This window comes from Phyllobates terribilis, unplaced genomic scaffold (genome assembly GCF_046119375.1).
Source record: "Phyllobates terribilis strain yellow unplaced genomic scaffold, ASM4611937v1 Scaffold_1__5_contigs__length_1240528914, whole genome shotgun sequence".
Lineage (NCBI taxonomy): Eukaryota > Metazoa > Chordata > Amphibia > Anura > Dendrobatidae > Phyllobates > Phyllobates terribilis.
The window spans coordinates 252,624,754-252,649,120 of record NW_027362761.1 but is presented as its reverse complement, the minus strand read 5'-3'; the positions used below and the strand labels follow the sequence as shown (position 1 = coordinate 252,649,120).

General features: G+C 43.6%; 2 long non-coding RNA genes and 2 other non-coding genes across 4 annotated transcripts; 3 read left to right on the top strand and 1 right to left on the bottom strand.

Annotated features, from left to right (window-relative positions):
* LOC141256403 (uncharacterized) lies at positions 1–17,242 on the bottom strand. Its single transcript, XR_012317370.1, has 3 exons — positions 17,145–17,242; positions 5,426–5,765; positions 1–2,714 (listed from the first exon to the last, which is right to left on the bottom strand). It is a non-coding gene; the product is annotated as an uncharacterized lncRNA (long non-coding RNA).
* On the top strand, positions 17,204–22,745 carry LOC141256392 (uncharacterized). The gene is made up of 7 exons (XR_012317359.1): positions 17,204–17,361; positions 17,610–17,656; positions 18,080–18,148; positions 19,089–19,122; positions 19,421–19,482; positions 21,214–21,291; positions 22,339–22,745. It is a non-coding gene; the product is annotated as an uncharacterized lncRNA (long non-coding RNA).
* LOC141175221 (small nucleolar RNA SNORA79) lies at positions 19,203–19,347 on the top strand. Its single transcript, XR_012253023.1, has one exon. It is a non-coding gene; the product is annotated as a small nucleolar RNA SNORA79 (small nucleolar RNA).
* LOC141175243 (small nucleolar RNA SNORA79) lies at positions 22,476–22,620 on the top strand. Its single transcript, XR_012253025.1, has one exon. It is a non-coding gene; the product is annotated as a small nucleolar RNA SNORA79 (small nucleolar RNA).
* Positions 22,746–24,367: the final 1,622 nt, after the last annotated feature.

Here is a 24,367-nt window from a genome sequence, read left to right as displayed (position 1 = left end):
CATGGGGTATCCGTGTACTCAGGAGAAATTGGACAATAGATTTTGAGGTCCACTTTCTCCTGATACCCTTGTGAAAATATGTTTTTTTTAACATTATTGCGGAAAAATTTTTTTTTTTATTTTCACAAGTCAACGTTACACTGTGTTCCAAATTATTATGCAAATAATATTTTCTCAGATTTTCCCAAATTACCTATATGAATTGCAGTCATTGTAATTTTCCAGTCAAGTAACTATTAGAGTACAATTGAAAGGTTTATGTACAAACTGCCTATGATAACAGTATATTTTAAAAAAAATAAAAAACTCAAACTGCACTCAAAATGCATGTTCCAAATTATTATGCACAGCAGAGTTTTCAACCTTTTCATTTTAATAAAGAACAAAAAAATGGTCATTTTTGAAATTATAAGCATTAGCAGGTTATTACAAACTGAAATCAAACAGTTTTCAACTCAAAACTTTATTCTAGGTGATGTTACATTTTCACATAGGACCCCTTGTTCGAAAGGAGCTTCTGAACTCTCTCGTCCATTGAATTTGTCAGGTTTTGGATGGTTTCTGCTTCAATTGTTTTGCATGAGGACAGAATTCCCTCCCAGAGCTGTTGCTTAGATGTGAACTGCCTCCCGCCATCATAGACACTCCTTTTGATGATGCTCCAGAGGTTCTCAATGGGGTTGAGGTCAGGGGAGCATGGGTGCCACACCATAAGTTTGTCCCCTTTTATGCCCATAGCAGCCAGAGATGCAGATGTGTTATGTGCAGCATGAGACGGGGCATTATCATGCATGAAACTTTAGTGACTCTGTGTCACAGTATGTCACAAGTTGTAACAAGAAACCATAGGAAGTCATTACATCCAATGTTGCAATGTGTTGCTACAACTTCAGTGTCGCATGACAAATGTCGCCCCCTCCTCCACCCGGCACCACACTTTCAAGGGTATCGGCATCCTGGATGCAGATACTAATAAACACAATACAACCATGGAACCACGGAGCCGTCAGCTTCGTTTCATCATTCTCCCTGTGCGTCTGAGTTCGGAGTCTTAGCACAGCGGATACAATGACACTGTCGTCACTACATCGCGCCCGCTCTAACCAGTGTAGAAATCGGAATCACTGTGTGAGTGGGCAGTGTGGGGTCTTTCATACTGTGTGAGGGAGCTGAGTGGAGGCCATCATACTTTGATGGGACTATGTGGGTTTCATCATACTGTATGAGAGGCTGTGTAGGGGCATCATACTATGTGGGGCGACCATTATACTGTATGAGAGTACTGTGAGGGCCATTATACTGTGGAGGGAGCTTGGGCCATCATACTATGTGGATGACTGTGGGGGCCATCATACTGTGTGGGGCGACTGTGGGGTTCGTCATACTGTATGGGAGGATTGTGGGTGCAGTCACATTGTGTGGCGGGACTGTGGGGCCATCATACTGTGTGGGGGACATTATATTGTGTGGGGGCTGTCATACTGTAAGGAAAGACTTTGGGGCCTTCATACTGTGTAGAGGACTTTGAGGGCCATCATACTGTGTGGGGCGACTAACCTGCTGAATATTGTTCTTTTCATATACACCTCTCGACCATGCAAAGAAAATAAAAAGCTATTTTATCATATGTGTGGTGAGTGTAAATCTACTTTTTTGATATGTTACATTTGAACTTTCTCAAATATTGTGCACCACACATGTGAATACTGCCCAATGTGTTCATCCTGTTTTTGGGAGCAGTGCCGACCCTTTTTCTCTATTATATGAATTAGTAATTTCACTTTATAAAATTGCTAAAGTATACAAGAGTTAAGATATAACCTTACAAAAAAAACCTGTCACCAGTTTTCGAGCCTATGAACAAATGCCACCAGATTTAACTGCTCCTGGGCTGCATTCCACAAGGTGTCTATCAGCTCCTGACTCCACCTGTATACCCCAAAAAATATCATTTGATATGCTCCCGCTTTGTATGTAAATGAGGGTGGTCCAGTCCGATGGGCGTCTTCTTGCGGCGTCTGTTCTTCCTCTCTGCTCCTAATCACGTCCTACTGCTTTGATTTATGTGGATGACGAGTCCTGCGTCATCCACATAGCGAACAGAGATCTTGGCCTTCACAGTAGCCTCACAGTACCGCTCAAGCGCACTCTGCTCTACCCTACTTTGAGCAGAGCATAAAACAGCACTGCGCAAGCGCATACCGATGTCATCAGAATGAGGCTACTGCGCAGGCACGAGATCTTGGTTCGCCATGTGGATAAAGCAGGACTCGTCATTCACATCAATCAACGCTAGGTGCTTGCGCAGTGCTTTTTTATGATCTGCTCACAGAAGGCAAGGAAATTATCAAGATCCGAGGCTGGAATCTCCCTTTTGCAATTGCTGACCAATGACGTCCCAGACGTGCTCAATGGAAGACAAGTCTGGAGATGCAGGCTGATTCCAGTAGCAAGCGGCCTAGTGTCGAGTTGAAAAATGTTTCGACACTTTAGAGAAATGGATGTACCACTGGTTCCACAACAAAATCAATGTAACGCCAAGCTGTTATTGGCCATGACTGTAGATAGTGTATTTTTTTCTACTGTATGTAGCTCTCCTGTATTAGTTTTTATCTTCTCAGTTTGCTATCAAGCTTCAGGGCAAGCAATAAATATTACCAGCCAGTCAAGAATATACTTGGTACTGATAGTATGTGAAACATAGAATTTGTAACCTAGAGAGAGAAGATAGATATATTATTGTGTGGAACAAAGAAAGAAGATTCTAATGTTGCTCCTCCTATCTATACTAAACTACTCAACATTGAAATTGTAACACCAACTCCTGGAGTTATAGAAATCACAGGATCCATAGACATGTTAATGATATGCAAATGATGAAGAAAAAGAAAACAAAATTTTCAACATCTCGATTTATCCACTATTGAGCGTGAGCGCCACATGCAGAATTACAAGCACTTACACACTTTGTCATGTTATCAAAGAACTTATTAATGGATTGTCTGTGGAATGTTCTGCCACATTGAATGCACTTGGGCAAATCATTAAAATCCTTCAGCCTGGCTGCATTTATACTCCTGATACAAAGTCTGGAGATGCTGCAGGACATGGCAGCACATTTTGGCCATGCAGGCTGCTTACATTAGTACGATCTACATGCGGCCTACTGTTGTCGTGTTGAACAATGGCTCTTTCTACACTTTAGAGCCATGGACGTACCACTGATTCCACAACCAAATCAATGTTATGCCGAGCTGCTACTTTACCTGAAATGAAGACAAGAGGGGTTCGGGTACCGTACATTACGCCACCCCACACCATAATCCTGGGAGTAGGACTGGCTTGACTTTCCCTTGAAGGCCTCTAAATGGCATTGCGCCCATGTTGTCTCCAGATGGAGATCGGAGGCTGGAATAGAGCAAAAGTGGCTGGAATGGAGGTCTATCCTCTTCAGCAATAAGTCCCGTTTTTGTCTTAGACGCAATGATAGCCAGAGATTGGTCTGAATAATGCCAATGTTGATAATGCCAGTGAGCGGCGCTATCGGCGGCCGCTCACAGGCATCACGTGACCCCAGCGCCAACGTCACAAGTGAGGTGTGACTCAGCACTGGGGTCCCCGCGGTGGCTGCTGGGTTGTGGGCGGGGTTACCCCCGCGCGCTTTCCCAATGAATGGGGAGAGGCAGAGCGCGTGGTGGATGCCGGGTGTGACGCGGGGGATAACCCCACCCACAGCCTGGCATCCACCATGGAGATAGGAAGAGCGTGACCCCTGGCTGCTGCCGGCACTTGTCGTGACATCAGCGGATGTCAGAGCCGGCTGCAGCCGGGGGTCACATGATGCCTGAGAGCGACACTGGTAAATATTACCAGTATGGCTGGAATGGAGGTCTATCCTCTTCAGCAATAAGTCCCGTTTTTGTCTTAGACGCAATGATAGCCAGAGATTGGTCTGGAGACCATGTTTCCAATGGCCTAAAGAGGTATTCTTGAAGGAACGTTTCACCAGTGCTACTGCCAGGATTATGGTGTAGGATTGCATAATGTTCAGTAGCTGGAACCCTCTAGTTTTCATTACCGGTACTCTAACAGCTCGGTGTTAGATTTGTTTGGTTGTGGAACCAGTAGTTTAACCCATTTCTGCAAAGTATCTAAATGTGCTACCATGGCCTGTAGTGAGTTCGGACATATCTGACATCGAGAACATCTGTGACTTCATTGGTCGACAATTGCAAAGGGAGCAGCAAGCAGTGGCTCTTGACGATTTATGTGCCCAAGTACAATCACCTGGCAAAACATTCCTGAGGCAACCATTAATACCTCATTAATAGCATGCCAAGGCGAGTAAGTGAATGTATTTTTGCACGTGGCGCTCATACTTGATACTGTATGAATCGACATGTTGTGAAACTTTTTTTTCCATTTTTTTAACATTATCGTGTTCATTGATCCTGTGATTTCCATAATTTCATTAATTTTTCTTCTTGGTGTTGCAGTTTCAATGCTAAGGTGTGTTTTATCCACTGATGCTACAGAGGGCAAAACAAATAATAAATACATTTGTTCTGGCCACTGTCCGTTGTATATATTTACCATATATATACTGTATCATTTTTTAACACTTTTCATTAGTTTACTATTTTGCTCATCTATTTTAAATTAAAGGTTATTTCTTCATTTTTCTCTACCCTAACAATTTTAAACAGTGAAATGACTTTTAGGACGGAGACTTTCAACTGAGCCTCGAACGCGGATCTGAGCCAAGTCCCTCTGAGTATAAAAGCTGAGTTTTCCACTGAGATATTTTACCTTAAATTTTACCAATTCTGATTTTTTGTTTCTACTCTCACTACCCTACACTCTCTCGAAATTACGGATTACAGGAAAAAAACCTTTCTGCAATTTTCATATATTGTTTAGTTCAAGAAAATAAGACTCATTGTGCATTGTGTGCGTCTAATATATAGCAATATATTTATTATATAACTACAGTTAGGTCTATATATATTTGGACAGAGACAACATTTTTCTAATTTTCTAATTTTGGTTCTAGACATTACCACAATGAATTTTAAACAAAACAATTCAGATGCAGTTGAAGTTCAGACTTTCAGCTTTCATTTGAGGGTGGCACATGTTAAGGAGCTGAAACTCCTAAACCCTTCATCCAATTTTAATGTGGATACCCTCAAATGAAAGCTGAAAGTCTGAACTTCAACTGCATCTGAATTGTTTTGTTTAAAATTCATTGTGGTAATGTCTAGAACCAAAATTAGAAAAATGTTGTCTCTGTCCAAATATATATGGACCTAACTGTATATTTGAATTTTCCAAGCAGAGACTATATATATGTACACACACACACACATATATATAAATATATAAACCATATTCTTATGTATTTAATCCTCCCCCTTGTAGTTACCCATTGTAAATCCAAAAGAACCAGAATATTCCTGCGGAGCCCTCTCTCTACTTGCAGAAGCCGCTCGGTTAGCCATAGCAATATTGCGCAGTCGTACTCCATCATACATTCCTTGCAGCTTATTATACTGCCGGTTCCACTCCATTAGCTTTTCTGACAGTTCACTATCTTTTCTTTCGTATTCTTCCAGGATTTTCTTCAGCGAATTCACTTCCCCCTTCATGGCTACTAATTCTGAATCCTGGCTTTGAATTTGATGGGCATGAAGTTTTTCCACTTGCTTCAGATGTCCTTCTGCCTGGCTGTACTTATATTCCTGATACAATCGCTCCTGGTAAACCTGGTTACAAATTCAAAGGTTGGCTTAAGTGATGGCAGCCAATAATACTCGATATACCATACAGAGGACAAAGATTTGGATTTATTAATGACAGATTATTGTAACTACACTACTTAAGTCATTTCCTCACACCTTTACCAACACAAGAAACCAAGCAACAAGTCTTGGAACGATTTCTAAAGAAATGTAATATTACATATTTATATTGTACTCATCTGCATATTCCAGATTCAAAACACCTTCTCCGCCAGGCGCAATCTTGCTTTACGCACGCTAACCGAGGCCAGCGCTGTGTCTTCACCCCTGCACCCGATGTCTGATATTGTCTGCAGCGCTGACATCACGTCAACCATGCTGCAGCCGATCAGTGATCTCAGTGGCTCTGATTGGCTTATGCCGTATACGCATGCAGAAAAGCTGAGCTCACTGATTGGCTGCAGCGTTGATGTCAATATAAAGGTATGTGCATTCAAAGTTTTTTCCAAGCGTTTTTCTGCCTGAAAAAGCGCTGCAAGAAATAATGTAAAAACGACAATGCTGTGCACGTATGCGGTCTTTTGTCACTCCCTTTCACCTCCTCTGGATTAGGAAACCGTGAGGAGGCTAAATGAAGTAGTGTGTTAATACCTCAGAAGAAAAAAAGACGCCAGCGGCACAGCAGTCACAAATTAAAATAATGGCGAAACCGCTTCAGAAAAAAGATTGACGGCTTTTTCCTTAAGTGTCTAAGCCTAGGAAAACCTCAGCCAGTGCACTGGCCCCTTAAAGCACCACTCCAGCGTTTTGTTTTTTTCTCAGTGCTGAAGTGCCCCTTTAAGTCCCCGGATATATCCCCACTTCCAGCGTCTTCACCGTTTTTCGGCACGGCTCCAGTCCCACAGCCCCATCAATGTGTGCACATAACAGGCACTCAGACCAGCGGCAAAGAATCAGTATTGGACCCATGGAGGGTAAGTAAAGCAATGTTATTAAAAAAAAAAACACTCGACAGGGGTTTTTTGAAACCGAAAAATCCTTTTCAGGCACCCATAGACTGCTATGAACGAAAGCTGTATCCCTATATACAGTACCTTGATTTATATGTAGCCGCCCCTATGACTGAAAGTGAGGACACAGCTTCACTTCCTCCTGGTAGCCGCAGTGCACCACAACGCATACACCGACGGCTTCCCGAGCAGCGACGCAAACGAACGTGACAGCGTGTGCCAGGTCCGCTCCGTGCGTACGTCTGATGGCCTGAGTGATGTGCGTGCACCTGCGGAGCGGGGCCGGATCACATAGCTCCTGCCTCAAGCGCGGGCAGCTTAACCCCCAGCATGCCGCAGTTTATGTGGATGCTTAGATGCAGGAAGGGAGCTCCTGGTCACCCATCGGCTCCCGACAGGGTTGTCGCAGGTGCTGATGGGTTGCTGTGGATGTCAGGGCGCCTGATAATGGCCCTTATAGCTGCCATGTTACTAGACCCTGCCTAAGGTATTGTATATAGTCATAATACATGGGTATAGCGGTGTATTATGTGAGCTCTTGTATAGCGGTGTATTATATGGGCTCTGGTGTATAGCGGTGTATTACATGAGCTCGTGTATAGCAGTGTATTATATGGGCTGTGGTGTATAGCGGTGTATTATATCAGCTCTGGTGTATAGCGGTGTATTACATGAGCTCGTGTATAGCAGTGTATTATATGGGCTGTGGTGTATAGCGGTGTATTATATGGGCTCTGGTGTATAGCGGTGTATTATATGAGCTCGTGTATAGCGGTGTATTATATCAGCTCTCGTGTATAGCGGTGTATTACATGAGCTTGTGTATAGCAGTGTATTATATGGGCTGTGGTGTATAGCGGTGTATTATATGAGCTCTGATGTGTAGCGGTGTATTATATGAGCTTGTGTATAGCGGTGTATTATATGAGCTTGTGTATAGCAGTGTATTATATGAGCTCTGGTGTATAGCGGAGTATTATATGAGCTCTGGTGTATAGCGGTGTATTATATGAGCTCTGCTGTATAGCGGTGTATTATATGAGCATGTGGTGTATAGTGGTGTATTATGAGCTCTGGTGTATAGCGGAGTATTATATGAGCTCTGCTGTATAGCGGTGTATTATATAAGCTCTGGTGTGTAGCGGTGTATTATATGAGCTGTGGTGTATAGCAGTGTATTATATGAGCTGTGGTGTATAGCGGTGTATTATATGGGCTCTGGTGTATAGCGGTGTATTATATGAGCTCTGGTATATAGCAGAGTATTATATGAGCTCTGGTGTATAGCTGTGTATTATACTAGCTCTGGTGTATAGCGGTGTATTATATGAGCTCTGGTGTATAGTGGTGTATTATATGAGCTCTGGTGTATAGCGATGTATTATATGGGCTCTTGTGTATAGCAGTGTATTATATGAGCTGCGGTGTATAGCGGTGTATTATATGAGCTGTGGTGTATAGCGGTGTATTATATGAACTCTGGTGTATAGCGGTGTATTATATGAGCTCGTGTATAGCGGTGTATTATATGAGCTCTGGTGTATAGCGGTGTATTACATGAGCTCGTGTATAGCTGTGTATTATATGGGCTGTGGTGTATAGCGGTGTATTATATGAGCTCTGATGTATAGCGGTGTATTATATGAGCTCGTGTATGGCGGTGTATTATATGAGCTCGTGTATAGCAGTGTATTATATGAGCTCTGGTGTATAACGGAGTATTATATGAGCTCTGGTGTATAGCGGTGTATTATATGAGCTCTGCTGTATAGCGGTGTATTATATGAGCATGTGGTGTATAGCGGTGTATTATATGAGCTCTGGTGTATAGCGGAGTATTATATAAGCTCTGCTGTATAGCGGTGTATTATATAAGTTCTGGTGTGTAGCGGTGTATTATATGGGCTCTGCTGTATAGCGGTGTATTATATGAGCATGTGGTGTATAGCGGTGTATTATATGAGCTCTGGTGTATAGCGGAGTATTATATAAGCTCTGCTGTATAGCGGTGTATTATATAAGTTCTGGTGTGTAGCGGTGTATTATATGAGCTGTGGTGTATAGCGGTGTATTATATGAGATGTGGTGTATAGCGATGTATTATATGGGCTCTGGTGTATAGCGATGTATTATATAAGTTCTGGTGTGTAGCGGTGTATTATATGAGCTCTGGTGTATAGCGGTGTATTATATGAGCTGTGGTGTATAGAGGTGTATTATATGAGCTCTGGTGTATAGTGGTGTATTATATGAGCTCTGGTGTGTAGCGGTGTATTATATTAGCTCTGGTGTATAGCGGTGTATTATATGAGCTGCGGTGTATAGCGGTGTATTATATGAGCTGCGGTGTATAGCGGTGTATTATATGAGCTCTGGTGTATAGCGGTGTATTATATGAGCTGTGGAGTATAGTGGTGTATTATATAAGCTGTGGTGTATAGTGGTGTATTATATGAGCTGTGGTGTATAGCGGTGTATTATATAAGTTCTGGTGTATAGCGGTGTATTATATTAGCTCTGGTGTATAGCGGTGTATTATATGGGCTCTGGTGTATAGCGATGTATTATATAAGTTCTGGTGTATAGCGGTGTATTATATGAGCTCTGGGGTATAGCGGTGTATTATATGAGCTCTGGTGTATAGCGGTGTATTACATGAGCTCTGGTGTATAGCGGTGTATTATAAGAGCTCTGGGGTACAGCGGTGTATTATATAAGTTCTGGTGTATAGCGGTATATTATATGGGCTCTGGTGTATAGCGATGCATTATATAAGTTCTGGTGTATAGCGGTGTATTATATGAGCTCTGGGGTACAGCGGTGTATTATATGAGCTGTGGTGTATAGCGATGTATTATATGAGCTGTGGTGTATAGCGGTGTATTATATGAGCTCTGGTGTATAGCGGTGTATTATATGAGCTCTGGTGTATAGCGGTGTATTATATGGGCTCTGGTGTATAGCGGTGTATTATATGAGCTCTAGTGTATAGCGGTGTATTATTTGAGCTCTGGTGTATAGTAGTCCATTTATTTTATGAGCTCACTGAAGTTCTAGTTCTCTAATGAGGCTAGAAGTCAAAAAATTTTAAAAAAAGGTTTACAACATGTATAGAAAAAAATACCCCCACAAGAAGAAAAAAAAAATCTTCACATCATTGGTATTGTTGCCTCCGTAACAACTCCTCCACCCATTCATTTACCATATTATTTATCTTGCACAGTGAACGCTGGGGAAAATGAATAAAGAACGCCAAGATTGGTGTTTTTCTGCCCCATCTCTAAAAAAAAAATACAGAGTAAAAAGTGATAAAAAGTTCCTACATACCCTAAAATAGCACACATAAAACTACAGCTCGTTTTGAAATTTGGGATATATACAACATTTTGATTTTTTTTTTGTCAGATCTTTTTTCATGGCTCTCACCGTTAAGGTTAAATACTAGTTTTAGAGAATGGATCCTTTGAAGGCAGTGATACTAAATATGTGTTGTTTTTTTGCGAGGATTTTTTTTTTTTTCACAAATAAACTTTTTTATTATTAAAAGTGGGATTTTTTCATTGTTTCTCTTTATACATAAAAACGCTTTATTTTGTTTATGCAACACTTACCAGTCCCACGTGGGAACTTGACCATGCGATCCTTTGGTTACATTGATAATACAGTGTACTACTTATGTATTGCTGTGCATTGCCAAAGACTGACAAGTAGCTAAGTAAACCTCGCCTCCGGCTGAGGAATATGGCAGACATGGGGGCTATTGTTAGGGCTTTAGTTGTCATTATGCCATTAGTCATCCCTGCAAACCTTATTTATTATCCCAGACAGTAACCTTGACACTCAGTAATCATCCATCACATTCTATTAGCCCCCCAGGAGAACCAGGATGAGCTGTAAATAGTTATCACTGAAGTGTGTGTGACTGTGCCCTGTGATAATCCCTGTGCTGTGTGTATGCAGAGGGTGGGTCATTGTCCCTCTGTTACAAAGGTTTGTGTGATGGATGGGGGTGAATGTGTGTAATAGGGTGGTGGCCCTTGGAAAGTAGGTGTATATGATGAGGAGGCCTCAGGTGCAAGGGTGTGTGCTGAGTTGGGTCAGTTGGGGTGCAGGTCTGTTTAGGAGAGTGTGTGCATGCGTGTGTGTGTTTGTGTCCTCAGGTGCCGGTATGTGATGAACGGGGGTCCTCTGGCCTGAAGGAGGGTCCTGGGGTGGAAGCATGTGTGTAGGAAAGACCATGGAGTGCAAGTGTGTGTGAAGGGTGGGATTGGCTATTGAAATGCCTATTCACACTCATTATCCGCCAGTGTAAACATGCCGGCAATCACAAAACAAACGAGGAAAACGCTCATTCGTTGGGTGATTGGATCATTTATCAATGATTTAGATGAAGGAATTGAGGGTAAACTGATTAAATTTGCTGATGACACAAAGCTAGGAGGGATAGCTAATACTAGAGAAGAGAGAGAGAGGATTCAAAAAGACCTAAATAAACTGGAGCAGTGGGCAGCAACCAACAGAATGGTTTTTAACAGGGAAAAATGCAAAGTACTACATCTGGGCAATAAAAATGAAAAAAGCATATACAGAATGGGAGGAATAGAGCTAAGCAACAGTACATGTGAAAAAGACTTAGGTATACTAATAGATCATAGACTGAACATGAGTCAACAGTGTGATGCAGCAGCAAAAAAGGCAAATACAATTCTGGGATGTATTAACAGAAGCATACAGTCTAGATCACGTGAAGTCATTATTGGTCTTTACTCCTCTTTGGTCAGACCTCATCTGGAATACTGTGTACAGTTTTGGGCACCACATTTTAAAAAAGACATAGACAAACTGGAGCAAGTTCAGAGAAGAGCGACCAGAATGGTGACTGGTCTGCAAACCATGTCCTATGAGGAACGGTTGCAGGATTTGGGAATGTTTAGCTTGCAAAAAAGAAGACTGAGAGGAGACTTAATAGCTGTCTACAAATATGTCAAGGGCTGTCACATTGTAGAAGGATCATCTTTATTCTCATTTGCACAAGGAAAGACTAGAAGCAATGGGATGAAACTAAATGGGAGGAGACACAGATTAGATATTAGAAAAAACTTTATGACAGTTAGGGTGATTAATGAGTGGAACAGGCTGCCACGAGAGGTGGTGAGTTCCCCTTCAATGGACGTCTTCAAACAGAGGCTGGACAGACATCTGTCTGAGATGATTTAGTGAATCCTGCTTTGAGCAGGGGGTTGGACCAGATGACCCAGGAGGTCCCTTCCAACTCTACCATTCTATGATTCTATGATTTATGCTGGCATAAAAATAGTAGTTACGGGCCAAGCATCGTCCCATGTGCACAGGTGATGCGCTGCCGATATGTGCTTTATATGGGAACTGAACGATTGTATTAGCCTTTCCTCTATTTCCATAATGTTTTCGACTGACTCTTTAAACAAACAATAAATGATTGCTAATTGATTTACAGTCATGGCCTAAAGTGTTGGCACCCTTGAAATTGTTCCAGAAAATGAAATATTTCTCCCAGAAAATGATTGCCATTACACATGTTTTGTTATAGAGATGTTTATTTCCTTTGTGTGTATTAGAACAAAAAAAACAGAGAAAAAAAGGCAAATTGGACATAATTTCACACAAAACCCCCAAAATGGTCCAGAATTGTTGGCACCCTTAACTTAATATTTGGTTGCACACCCTTTGGAATAAATAACTGCAATCAATCGCTTCCTATAACCATCAACAAGTTTCTTCCACTTCTCAACTGAAATTTTGGACCACACTTCTTTTGCAAACTGCTCCATGTCTCTCATATTTGCAGGGTGCCTTCTCCCAACAGTAATTTTAAGATCTTTCCACAGGTGTTCAATGGGATTTTGATCCTAATTCATCACTGGCCACTTCAGAACTCTCCAGTACTTTGTTTCCATCCATTTCTGGGCTCTTGAAGTATGTTTGGGGTCATTTTCCTGCTGGAAGACCCATGACCTAGAACGCAAACCCAGATTTCTGACACTGGGGGCACTACATTGCGACCCAAAATCCTTTAGTAATCTTGAGATTTCATGATGCCTTGCACACAGTCAAGGCACCAAGTGCCAGAGGCAGCAAAAACAACCCCAAAACATCTTTGAACCTCCACCATATTTGACTGCAGGTACTGTGTTCTTTTCTTTGTAGGCCTCATTCCTTTTTCGGTAAACAGACAGTAGAATGATGTGCTTGGCCAAAAAGCTCTATCGTGGTCTCATCTGTCCACAAGACACTTTCCCAGAAGGATTTTAGCTTACTAGCGTACATTTTGGAAAACTGTAGTCTAGCTTTTTTATGCCTGTGTCAGCAGTGGGGTCCTCCTGGGTCTCCTGCCATAGCATTTCATTTAAATGTCGAAGGATAGTACGTGCTGACACTGATGTACCCTGAGCCTGCAGGACAGCTTGAATTTTTTTGGAACTTGATTTGGGGCTGCTTGTCCACCATAAAACTATCTTGCATTGCAACCTTTCAGCAATTTTTCTCTGCCGTCCACATCCAAGGAGATTAGCTACAGTGCCATGGGTTGTAAACTTCTTGATTATATTGTACACCGTGGACATAAGAACATCAAGATCTCTGGAGATGGACTTGTAACCTTGAGACTGTTGATATATTTCAACAATTTTGGTTTTCAGGTCCTGAGACAGTTTTCTTCTCCTTTTACTGTTCTCCATACTTAGTGTGGCACACACAGATACACAATGCAAAGATTGAGTAAACTTCTCTCCTTTTATCAGGTTTGAGGTGTGATTTTTCTTATTGCCCACACCTGTTACTTCCCACAGGTGAGTTTGAATGAGCATCACATGCTTGAAACGAAGTTCTTTACTCACAATTTTGGAAAAGTGCCATTAATTTTGTCTGGCCCATTTCTGGAGTTTTGAGTGAAATAATGTCCAATTTTCCTTCTTTTCTCTGTTTTGTTTGTGTTGCTCCAATACATACAAAGGAAATAAATGTGTATAACACAACAGGTGTAATTGCAATAATTTTCTGGGAAAAATACTTCATTTTCAGGAACAATTTCAAGGGTGCCAACACTTTCAGCCATGACTGCATGTATGAAGTTATACGGTATTTATCAGATTACAAGATGGACTCCCAACCCCCCCTCCAAATTTGGGAGGGAAAATGGGTGCATCTTATAATCAGAAGGTATTGTATTTTACCTGTGGGGCGGCAATGGTGGAGCGGGGTCACAGCTTCAGGAAGTCAGCAACGGCTGGAGTGCGGCGATGCTGCGGGCTCCGTCCTCTCAAAAGAAGTCGGTGGTGAGTGGAGGCCCCCTCTCCTGTACATATCCCTGTGGTGGGCTTTGGGAAAATGGGCGCTGGAGATGGCGCATGCGCAGATTAGGAGACACTTTTTGCGCTTTCATCTTGGAGCAATTTGTGTCTCATACTGCTTGTGCCTCATTATTCCCCGATTCTTTCCAAGTACACTCCCCCGAAGAATTCACCATAGTGGAGTTTGGAGTGTGACTGGTTGAGGTTGCGGACAAGTGTCTTTTATACTGATAAGTTCAAACAGGTGCCAGTACTACAGGTAATGAGTGGAGGACAGAGGAGCCTCTTAAAGAAGAAGTTACAGGTCTGTGAGAGCCAGAAATCTTTCTTCTTTGTAATTGACCAAATACTTATTTTCCACCAAAATTTGAAAAACATTTCTCTCCAAATGAGACAATGTGATTCTCAGGATTTGTTTTTGTGGCGCCCCTGAGGGTTCAGTCGCCACAGAGGTACTGCACCTCACCCAGAGTTGTGGTATCTCCTTCTCTCAGGTAAGGAGGGAGTGCTGCCCGGAACCCCAACACCTGCATCCAACACTACACTACTCCAGGCTGGCTGGAAGGGCAAGATGCATGTGCACAGTGCTGAGCCCTGTCCCTGGCTGGAGTGGGGGCAACCAGTAGTGGGTGTGGGTGGAGGAAGCAGTTTAGGGGAGCACCATAGTAGTAGGTATATAAAGGGAAGCCATCTTAGGGTGACGGGATCAGTCAGTGAGAGGAGTGAGAGAGGACAGTCAGTCAGGGAGCAGAGTCTCTTTAGGAGCTCTGCTCCACAAGTAGGGCCCAGTGCTAGAGGCCCAGGAGGGGAGCAGAGGAGTAAGCTCCGTTCTGTTAAAGGGATCTCAGGGGCTACGGCGAGTGCAGGACGGCACCCTTACGCCCCGAATCTGTCAGAAGACAGAGGGATCGTAGGCCGCAAGAAGGGGACCGGCCCCTGGACCAGCCGTGTTACTCCAGGTCTCGGCTGGAAAAACCGGAGGCTTCTGGCTTTTATAGTCTAGTTGCCAAAGCCTCATTCTAATCTCCGTGAGGGTCAAGCAGGTCCAGGAACTCCAGTTAGACAGGAGGGACTTCAGAGCACCCGAGCGGGACTGAGAGTGGGGAAGCGCAGGGCAGGAGGGAGAAGACCCAGCGTGAAGACGGTCTAGAGAGGAACACAAGAAAGCAGGGTTCCGTCAGGTGCTCTTAAACTACCTGAGGAAGAGCTGAACCCCTGTTCTGGTAAACGCAGCGCGACGTGGGAGGCTGACATCCGTACAGTGCACCTGTGGAACTTACATAAGAACTGTGAGTAAAGACTCGGATGACTGCACCGCACTGCCTCGGTCCATTATTTCAGCTACGCCATCTTTCCCCCTGCACTACAACGGCCAGCGCAACCAACAACACCTACACTGCCCTGGAGCTAGCTCTTCCTGTGCAGAGCCACACCATCCCTGCTGCAGTAACATCAGCTTCAGAGGACTGGTCCGCAGCGGCGGCTCCCTTTGGCCGCATTCCACAGGTGGCGTCATGAACTTTACAAATCCCCTATAAATATATTCCCCTTTTTGTTGACCGCCCTGGGCCACGGACCGGGCCAGCCATCGTGATATCCCCCACCAGCATCCACCGGCCCGGCTGCCGAGTACCCCACGGCTCTGGGGGCGCGTCATTTTCTCATTTTGTCTCTCATAGTTGAGGTCTACCTATGATGTCAATTACAGGCCTCTCTCATCTTTTTAAGTGGGAGAAATTGCACAATTGGTGGCTGACAAAATACTTTTTTCCCCACTGTATATTGAGAACTAGCTGGTGCATTATACTATATGGAGGCTATTTATACAGTGTGGGGAATACAGTTAGGGTCCTACAGTGTGGGAGATAATGTGGGGTCTTTGTGCAGTGTGGGGGCCATCATACAGTGTGGGAGATAATGTGGGGTCTTTGCACAGTGTGGGTGCCATCATACAGTGTGGGAGATAATGTGGGGTCTTTGCACAGTGTTGGGGCCATCATACAGTGTGGGAGATAATGTGGGGTCTTTGCACAGTGTGGGGGCCATCATACAGTGTGGGAGATAATGTGGGGTCTTTGCACAGTGTGGGGGCCATCATACAGTGTGGGAGATAATGTGGGGTCTTTGTGCAGTGTAGGGGCCATCATACAGTGTTGCATACATCAGTTTGGAGGCTACTAAGGGGTCAGTATACTGTGTGGGGATACTATACAGTGAGGGAGCATTATACTGTGTATAGGAGAGCATCATACTGTGTATAGGGAAGCTGTACATGGGGGAGACTCAGGACATTATTAAATGTTAAGTGGGCACCTATTGTTATAGGGGAACTCAGGTTATTGTGACTGTCAGAGGGGCACACAGAGGGCATTATTACTTTCTAGGGGGAAAATGTGGGCACTGTTTTCTAGGGCACTTACACACGGCATTACTATATTCTAGAGGTTGTTTTACCATCTAGAGGGCGCACAGCAGGTGCATTAATAGGGACACATACAGAAACGGAGGCTCAGTATTGGATTATCAGCAGGATGAGGGGTTTGTGTAGGTTGGGAATAGATGGGGACGATGCCTGATATGTAAGGAGTCATATGTGTCTTTGTTGTGATCTCTGCAGACCTGAGACTCTGAGTCCTGGATGGAGGAGTTGTCCTGTCGGTCTGGGCCAGATGGAAAAGTGAACAATTTAATCAGAAAGAACGTCAGCTGTAAGTTATATAACCGTGCTGTGATCTCTTATATGTTCTGCAGGACTGGCATCTATCAATATATGGTCACCATATGGCGGTACTATCAGTGCTGGTCTTTGTATATTTTCAGTAACAGCGCGGTCATCTGCTGAGGTTCTCCTACATCCACTATCTGGGTGCCCCTCCATAGCTGTAATCAGGGTTACCTGGTTAGGGGCCCACGCAGAAGTTTCAGCCCCCTGAACCAAAACCCTAGCTATGCCTCTGGTGGTTTAGTAATTCATTTTATTGGAATAAAAAGTTCTAGATTAAGGGCCATCCTCCTGGCTAGATATTATACTGTACGGACTGGGGAGAGAATACTGACTGTATCACCTCCTGCTAATCTCTGTGCTGTATTACGAGGCTCCTCCTTCTGATCCAGTCTCCTCCTTACCAGCGCGCACTTCCGGCGGTAGGAGGCGGAGCTCTGTGCTGTGGGCGGCTCCGCCCCTTCCCATGACGTCCTCCATCACACGCAGGAGCCGCTGCAGACTGCTTACGGGCGTGTGACCGCGCACTCTAAGCTCCTGTGCTCCTGCTTGCCCAGGAGGTCAGTGTGGGGGCGCGGGCCGGGACTTGTACGTTCTGCTCCCGTCTCGGCGTTCTGTGTATGTGGCGCTGTGTAGGTCTCTCTCGTTTATCGGAAGCCGTTAATCTCAGGGCCGCCATGTTGGCTGAGCACGAGGTGGCTCCGCAGTCGTGTTCCCGCGCTTTCTATGGCGCTAGGACTTGGCCTGCCCCTCTTGTTCCATGAGTGCTCACAGTGAGAGGGCCTCACTACAGACTTCTTATTCTTAGGTGTCCGGAGCTGCAATGACGAGCCTGTGGAAGATTCCACCCGGAGGGTAAGGTTGTTGGTCTCAGACAGCCCTGACATTAGTGCTTCCTCAGTCCGGTACCTGCCTGTTATTCATCCGCTCCTTCCCTGTGATCACACAGTAGTGTTAGTCATGGGGGATTTGTGGTGTTTGCTGGAACTTGAACTATTCCCCAGATCCCTGACTGTGCCCTTAGTGACCTGACTATGCCCCAATCCCAACGTGCCCTTAGTGACCCCTATAATGCATCCCACTTGCCAGTAACCTGCTGTGATGAGTTTGCATAGTCCGTGTTTCACCTGACAACCAATGATTATGTTCTTGCCCTGAGCAGGCTTGTACTGTGCCCAGTGATGCAATATAGCTGGTGCCCAGCTGCTGCTCCCCATAATATATTACATATATTTATAATTTGCTTCCACTTTAATAAGATTTAATGTTTAACCTTAGCTGGTTGGTGGACTGTGACACACATGGACTTCCTGCTGGAGATGACTTGGCAATTTGGATCCAGTGCAGGTAAGCAACACTCCTATCAAGTACTAATGTGTTCTTGATCTTAATGGCCCTGTCACACTTAGCGACGCTACAGCGATCCCGACAACGATACGACCTGTCAGGGATCGTTGCTGCGTCGCTATGTGATCGCTGGTGAGCTGTCAAACAGGCAGGCTCACCAACAGGGGAGCAGTGACATCATGGAAAGAATCTTTCCACGATGTCCTGCTCCTGGTTACCAGCCTGCTGAAGCAGGAGCGGGCTGGTAACCATGATAAACAGCTGGTTACTAGGGGCACACGCGCACCTAGTAACCTGCTGTTTATCATGGTTACCAGCCTGATCGCTGGTCACACAGCGATGTGTGCTGACCAGCGGGAGGGCAAAGACCAAAAAATGGTCCAGGACATTTTGCAGCGATCAGCGACCTCACAACAGGGGCCTGATCGCTGCAAAGTCACACATAGCGACATCGCTGGTGAGGTCGCTGTTGCGTCACCAAAACTGTGTCTCAGCAGCGATCTCGCTATGTGGGACGGGGGCTTAAGTGATTCTTGAGTGTCTCCTGCTACAGTCCTAAGGTTAAGTACATGCAGGTTGTTCTGTTTTTTTTTGTTGTTTTTTTTAACCCTTTTGTAGACACTTGAGTGCATTTACATGAGCCAGTGTTGCAATTAAACAATTGCATCTATCTACAAAGATTTGAACATATTTCCTGTCAATGCATTAAAGGGTCAACAACTGTCTTGCTTTATTCCCCCTAGTTCAAGCCTAAAAACCATAAACCTTGTATGTAGACTGGCTCCATGATGACCCTGTGGTGTTCTGTGATGAGTTTGCATAGTCCGTGTTTCACCTGAGATCTGTGATTATGATTTGTGCTCTGAGACACACTTGTCCGTTCTGTTTAATTCCCTTTAGTAACTTTTGTTACTTCATGATGTTTTTCTGTTTTCTTTAGGTGATCTGGAGGTCAGGATGGTTAGTTTTGAAAGGTAAATTTCATTGGTTTGAACTACAGAATCGGATTGCATTGTTACCCTATTGCTAGTGATTTATTAACACTCCCACTCATCGATGGCTGTTCCTTTCTGAGCCCCCAGCTATGGGCTTTGAGATTTTAGGCTGTCGTAGATTAAAATTGCCTTTTTCACTCAGGAGTGAGTAAAGGTGGGTTGGCTGCCTCTCCTCACTTCTGAATTTTGCGGGGCAAGACAAAAAAGCCACCCTACTGTGTGTGGTGTGATATGTCAGACTAGCAAGTACTTTTTCTAAGCAATCTTCTTGTTACAGGTTATATGGACCGGTGAGAACCTACAGTTGATGTAATCTTGCTTTGCATTTTTGGTTGGAAGGTACGTATATAAATCAAACCTCCAAATTTCAGTTACAGTATCTATTGCCAGTCTGTGGCTCCCCCTTTTTATTTCGGAGCCTTGCACTGATGTGTTTGTACTTTAGAAAAAGTTGCCAGAACGGTCCTAATTTTCCACTAAATGTAATGATTTTTTAGCAAATTGGGTCTAAACTTCCGGGTTGTGTGATCTTTGCATGCAGAGCAGGATCCCACAACTTTTGGCGGATATCCTCACTCTTTGCATTACCCCAGTGCTGTCTCAGACTTTACTAGGCCATTGTTGGATGGTAACGGCTTAGATGTTACTGTTCTATTACCACTTAAATGGGTTGTGCTACCATAAAGAATACAGTTCTCAAAGCAAAAAAAAAGTTGGAAAATAGTTTTGTAATTTATAGTGGTTAAAAATTATTCTCCATTCCTAAGATAACCTTTTTATTTTTTAATTATGCTCTGGCGCCCCCTGGTGTTCATTTTGTCTGATCAGTGGCTGGTTGAGTTTGCGCAGTTCCTGTCATAAGAGGTCCAACTCCCCATCCCTAGTGTGCACAATGTATTCTCCTCACACAAGTCTGATAGCTCATGCTCAGCTCAGGTCTGACAGCATGTCTGTGATTCATCCCAACCCCCTGCACTCACACAGCTGACCTCTGGGTGAGATCGTTCTGCTTCACTGACTTGTTTGAGCGCAGAGGTCAGCTGTGTGAGTGCTGGGCGTTGCGCAGTTGGGGGGGAATCGGACCTCTTATAATGACAGGAACTGCACAAACTTGACCAGCCAATGATGGGACGGATTGAATTAGCGCCAGGGGGCATAATTAAAAAAATAACAGCATTCAGAAGAGAACCAGAAGCATAATTTTTAACCACTATAAATTACAAAAATATTTCCACCTTTTCAGTTTTAACTGTATTATTTATGGTGGCACAACCCCTTTTAAGTTGGTCAGTTTTCATGAAGAAACATGAGCACTCAGCTGAACCGGCGCTTCAGTGTGTAGGAGAGCTGGCCAAGATGACTGTCAGTCAACAGCCATCTAATGTACGTGGCTGGTGGCCAGTGTGAAAATTTCAAGATGACATTTGTTTATTTTTAAAACTGATTGTGATATGAAGTAAAAACTGATAGTTTAAAAATATATGTAAGGCTGTGTGCCCACGATGCGGATTTAATGCGTTTCCGAGGTGCCATTTCCACTTTGAAAACTCATTAAAAACACTTGTTAAGTTGCCATGTTTCCCAATGATGATCCACATGTTCTGTGCACATGCTGCGGATTATCAGTGCGGAAAAATCCGCAGCACAACCATTTCTTGTGCGTAATCGCCGCCTTTAACTTTCATTGAACCGCATAACATCTGCATGTATGCAGACCGGCTCTCTGCACTACATTTCCAATGCCAGCCGCCGGCCAATCAGTGGCCAGCAGCTAACATCTATGAATGTGAGTGACGTCATACGCCACTGCGCTGGGATGCAGATATCAGCTGCTGGCCTCTGATTGGCCGGCGGCTGGCATTGGAAATGCTGTGCTGGGAGATGGTCTCTGCGCGGAAATGCAGCACTGCTGTCGGCAGCTCCTCTTGGACCAGGTCTGGATCGTCAAGGGGTCTGTGCCTGCGGACTGCATAAAGCAGCCTCAGGAGCTGCGTGCGGTCCGTGTGTTTGAGACCTCTGCTGTGTGTTTTATTTGCTTCCTGTATAAGATTTACTGTTCTTTTTCCTTAGATGGTTGGTAATCTACAACCACTGTGACATATATGGACTTTCTGCCAGAGATGACTTGTACATTCAGATCCTGTGCAGGTAAGCATACACCTCTCAAATGTTAATGTGTAAATGGTGATCTTTAGTGCAATTCTCCCTGCTTTAGTCTTAAGGCTATTCACACTAGGTGTGTTTTCTGCCTTGTTCGTTTTTTTTTTTTTCTGCAACAAAGCCTCTTTTGGCAGAAAAGAAGCTGCTTCAAAAACATAGGTTTTGGTCCGTTTTTCAGGATTCCAAAGTTCAACTTTGCTTCCACTACAGAAGCATGAACACAGTTCTTGCATTGGTGACCTATGTAAAACCATATTAACCAGAATTACAAATGTAACAGTTGGGGAGGTGAATTGTTCAAGAATAGTTTATCCAAGACATTAGCAGAGCATTGAGTTTGTAGGACACGTTTTACACTTGGAACAATGCCTGAGCAACTCGGGTACTAATCCAAATTGCCATCTCGGTTGTCCAAGACAAGATGGTTTAAAATTGGGAGAATCACAAGAGTAAGTGAATTTCACATACTGCTGTACTTGCTTTTTTCATTAAAACCACAGCAAAACCTGATGCCTGTGTTTTTTTTGCATTACCCCTTGCTTTCAATGGGTGAAAAACGCTGAAAGTGACCTGCTCTATTGTGCAGAAAACCATGGATAAAAAGCAAGCGGTGTATGAGATTTCTGAAATCTCAGACTTTGCTGGTACTGTGAGACGCAGCTGAAAATTTGCATTGAAAAAAACGCCTATTGTGAACAAAGTGATGAACATTCTGACACTTCTGACCCCTTGGTAGACACTTGGCTGTATTTACATGACAATATTGTTGAAAAATTGAGAAGTGCATCTGTCTAAACTCCAGAGATGTTGTGGGTTAAGCTGAAGCTGTGATTTGACCACTTTGTGTGTACATGGACAAGCTCCATAATGACCCTGTAGTGTTCTGTGATGAGTTTGCATAGTCCGTGTTTCACCTGAGATCTGTGATTATGATTCATGCTCTGAGCCATACTTGTCCATACTGTTTAATTCTTTATAGTAGTAACTTATGGGCTGTTTATCTACTTCATTTATCATTTTATGTTTTTTCTTTAGGTGATCTGGATTAAGGCAACAGGGAACGGTTACTTCTGAAAGGTAACCTTCGGTGGTTTGAATTATAAAATTTATTCATGAAACCGGCTTATGCTGATTTTGTCAAGCCATTAAAAGCTAGAGATTTGCTGAAGTTTCAACAGCTGTTCCTTTCTGAGCCCCCAGCTATGGGCTTTGAGATTTTAGGCTGTCGTAGATTAAAGTTGCCTTTTTCACTCAGGAATGAGTTAAGGTGGGTTGGCTGCCTCTCCTCACTTCTGAATTTTGCGGGGCAAGACCAAAGAAAACCTATTCTAAATGTGTGGTGTGCCAGAATAACAAGTGCTCTTAAGTAATCTTCTTGCTGAAGGATATATGAAATGTCAATGGACTCATGAGAACCTACAGTTGATGCAGTTTTGTGTTAGGTGCAGAGATCAATTGTTTGAAATTCTTTCTGGTAAAGCTATATATCTTCCTAGTGTTTTGACCTTTAATGGTGAAATCGATGGTCTTTTTACAACCTGGGAAAAACAAATTAAGACTACTAAAGCCACTAAATACCAACGTGATTTATCAGATAAAGAGAATGATAAGATTTACAAATGGCAATTCAGAGCAACCCAGAATGATAGAAAATCATCAGTGTCTTCCGCCCTATCCACCAATAATGAATCTAATGAATCTTCGTCTTCTAAATACAACTAAAATACTAGATGGGGACATAATAAACGAGATCCACGGAGAAACAACCCTCGCGGTGGACTTGTTATTGACAAAGAATCATCCGACACTAATCTTAAGGTAATTAACCTCTCTGAGCATGTTTTGAGCCAATCCCAGATTGACATTCTGGGTAAAGGTCTTTCCTTTTCACCTTCGGGTAATTTTGACCCCTTTGTGGCAATAAAAGACCTTCACCTGTTCGCCCGCAAATTGGTTTTTAAAAAGATGTTTCACAAACCTATTGATCCTTACATGTTTCCCACTCTAGAAGAACAGGAAGCCGTAGAGACCTTACAGGACCTTATGGATGAACAAACAATACCAAATATATGTAAGTTGCCCGATTCTATCAAACCCAAATCTCAAAAATTTCCTCTCCTTTCACTGTACCCTCACATTGACCTGTTTGTTCAATTGGTCACTGAGGAATTTAAGAATATATCCACCAGACGTCTATATGATAACTGCAGTAGGGAAGAGAGGCGGGCTATTGACGAACTTAGTGACCTTCGTGATATAGTGATAAAACCTTCAGATAAAGGTGGCAATATTGTTTTATGGCCTATTTCAAAATATGAAAATGAGATTAAAAAACACTTGGGGGATTCGACCACCTACAAAAAACTTACCTTTAACCCCCTTTCAAAATATCAGGATCTTCTTAGGTCCATTCTGCTTGAGGCAGTATCATCAGGGACATTATCAAAACAGGAATCTGATTGCCTTTTTGATAAGAGCCCACGTATTGCCACCTTCTATCTTCTTCCGAAGATTCACAAGAATATGATTGCCCCCCCAGGTAGACCTATAGTGTCTGGTGTACAAAATTTCTGTGAACCAATCTGCCGGTTTATTGACCATACCCTCCATCCTTTGGTAGAGACATTACCGTCCCACCTCAGGGACACTACTGATTTTCTCAAACAAATGGATGGGGTACATGTGGATGAGGATGTCCTCATGTGGTGGTGTGTGACGTTGAATCTCTTTATACGTCCATCCGCCATGAGGACGGAGTTAGGGCTACCAAGGTTTTTCTGGAGATGTCGGACATGGAGATTGGGATGCGCGACCTTGTGGTCGAGCTCTTACAGTTTTCCTTGAGTCACAATTTTTTTCTGCATGGAGAGTCCTTCTACCTACAGCTCCAGGGGACAGCAATGGGAGCGGCTTGTGCCCCTTCCTATGCTAATTTGTTCCTGGGGCTGTGGGAGAGGGAGATCTTCATGACCGATCCAGTACAGGGTATTCACAAGATCCTGTACTGGGGTCGATATATTGATGATATTTTCTTTTTATGGCAGGGCTCTGACACGGAGGTTGC